Source organism: Colobus angolensis, unplaced genomic scaffold (assembly GCF_000951035.1).
Source record: "Colobus angolensis palliatus isolate OR3802 unplaced genomic scaffold, Cang.pa_1.0 Scaffold90, whole genome shotgun sequence".
Lineage (NCBI taxonomy): Eukaryota > Metazoa > Chordata > Mammalia > Primates > Cercopithecidae > Colobus > Colobus angolensis.
Window position 1 is genome coordinate 1,994,877 of NW_012122932.1, and position 2,727 is coordinate 1,997,603.

Here is a 2,727-nt window from a genome sequence, read left to right on the forward strand (position 1 = left end):
CCTGGCTAATTTTTGTATTTTTAGTGGAGAGGGGGGTTTTACCATGTTGGCTAGGCTGCTCTCGAACTCCTGACCTTAGGTGATCCACCCGCCTCGGCCTCACAAAGTGCTGGGATTACAGGCATGAGCCACTGCACCCAGCCACATTAACTTTTCTTACAGGGACAAGCCATCTGTGTTGGAGACCAACTGTCTTAGACACAGAAGAGTTTTGTAAATGACTCCTATCAGTTCTCTTCACTGATAGACCTCTGAGTCTCATTTTCCAGCAGCTTTGCTCTTCTCTCAATCTGGCACTGATCCCCTACAGCAATCATTAACTAAATGTTCAAACATAAGACAAGGAAGCATCCAGTTGAGAAACGTGTTTACTGGAAGAAAAAAAATGTTTCTTGTAATGTATGAAAATCAAATAATAATTCTGTAGCTAAAGGTAGTAGCGTATATCTGGGGACAAAAGGTCAATTAATATATAACCACATTTCAGATAAGGAAATATAGAATGGCTGTGGAACAACAATAGCAAGAGGGGGAGTGTACGAAGATCTTAGAAACAATTTCAGTAGATTCTGGCTTCTAGTCTCATACTCTTAACCAAACGTCTTATGTTTTATTAATGAATTTATTCTTGCCAATTCATATGATCATTTTTATTCTTTCTCTAGATGTAGTGTATATGTCTCCAGACTCTAGTTGGCTTCACTGTCCTGTGGAACATTTCCACATAATCCCCCGATATCATTTCAAACATACTTTATAAAACATATCTGATTATTTTATTTCTTAACAATTCTCCTTTCCCAAATTTCTCCAGTTCTCTTGAGAGCATTGCCATTATTTCAAATCTTAGGTTTAGAATCTCCTTGGGTCTTGTTCTTTGCTTTTCCATGACCCTTGATCTAATCCATCATCAATTTTCCTAATTCATCTTTCATCTATATTCATGTTTCTATTCATCTTCCATCACTCTAGGCCTGGAGTATTCCCCCATGGTCTCTCCTACTTGCTATAGGCTATCCATCTCATGGTCCTGAAGAGGGAGAGCACCTGGATTGGTGACTTGATCTGCCACTCACCAACACTGTGATCCCTGTCCCCTCTTTCCCTCACCAGCCTCCTATTTCCCCTAACATAGTCACTGTATTAGTCTGTTCTCATGCTGCTAATAAAGACATACCCAAGACTGCGTATTTTATAAAGGAAAGAGGTTTAATTGACTCACAGTTCCACATGGCTGGGGAGGCCTCAGGCAACCTACAATCATGGCAGAAGGAGAAGCAAACACATCCTTCTTCACATGGCAGCAGCAAGGAGAAGTACTGAGCAAAACGGAGAAAAGTCCCTTATAAAACCATCAGGCCTTGTGAGAACTTACTATCATGAGAACAGCATGAGGGTAACCACACCCATGATTCAATTACCTCCCCACCGGGTCCCTCCCATGACATATGGGGATTATGGGAACTACAATTCAGAATGAGACTTAGGTGGGAACATGGCCAAATCATATCAGTCATCAAACCATGTTAAATCTACTTGACTCTGTCTCCACCTTTGTTTTGCTGATTCTTCCTTCGTTCAGACAGTTATCAACTTGTTTACGTTGCCTAACTGTTCATTGCATCCTGCTATTTTAAAAATATAAACATATTTTAGGATAGTTTTAGATTTGTCAAAAAATTGTAAAGTTTGTACAGAAAATGTATGGATATCCCTAACCCAGTTTTCCCTATTCTTAACATTTTACATTACCTGGGTACATTTTTCAAAACTACCAAACAAACACTGGCATATTACCATTAATTAAACATCACACTTCATTGTGATTTCACTAGTTTTACCACTAGTATTCTTTTCCTGTTCCAGGGCCTCATCTAGGATATAACATCACCTTTAGTGATTGTATTTCCTTAGTCTCTTCTGATCTGTGACAGAGCAGATGAAGAAAACACAACCATTAAATGTGGGAAAAAGTAGCTGATTGTCCTTAGTCTCTTCTGTAACAGATCAGAAAAGATTAAGAAAAATCAGTTATTCCTCATTTTTCATTACCTGGACAAGTTTTAAGGAGTAGTCAGGTATTTTTTCAAATATCCATCAATTTTTTTTAATGTTTTTCCCATGAGTAGACTGGACTTAGGGATTTGGGGAAAGAACCTCCAAATTAAAGAGATCAGATACCTTTCTCATCAGGTATTATGGATACACATGCTATTAATATGACATCACCCACGATGCTAAACTTTATCATCTGGTCCATGTGGTGTTTCTCAACTATAAAACTAGTTTTGACTGCCTTTTCATAGCCCATTATTTGGAAGAAAGCCAGTAAGTGCAGCTCACATTGGGGAATGGGGAGTTAAGCTTCAATTCTTTAAGAACAGAGTATCTCCATAAACTGTTTCAAATTCCTCTGTAAGGCATATGTCTCTTCCTCTTTATTGATATATTCATGTATTTAGTAAAAGATTTATATCAGTATAATTACTGAGATAGATAAGTACAAAGTCTCGTGAATATGTATTTAATATTTTGGTTGTAATTAAATAATACACTCTTTATTTTGGTGGTCAAATTGTTCCAGGTTTGGCCACTCGATTGGGTGAGCTTTCAGACTGGCTTCTATAGCACTTTGACATACTTTTATTTTATGTTTATTTTGTTTTTTGACAATTTTATTTTTGAGCACTACAAGATGCTCAACTCTCTCTCTCTCTATATATATAT

General features: G+C 37.5%; 1 protein-coding gene across 1 annotated transcript in view; it reads right to left on the reverse strand.

Annotated features, from left to right (window-relative positions):
- Window positions 1-1,356, reverse strand: part of SPINK1 (serine peptidase inhibitor, Kazal type 1) — a 14,081-nt gene extending 12,725 nt beyond the window's left edge. The window contains exon 1 of the mRNA XM_011931504.1: window positions 1,259-1,356. The gene's annotated coding sequence lies outside the window, so the exon portion shown is untranslated. The remainder of the gene's footprint in view (window positions 1-1,258) is intronic.
- Between the last annotated feature and the right edge of the window lie 1,371 nt (window positions 1,357-2,727).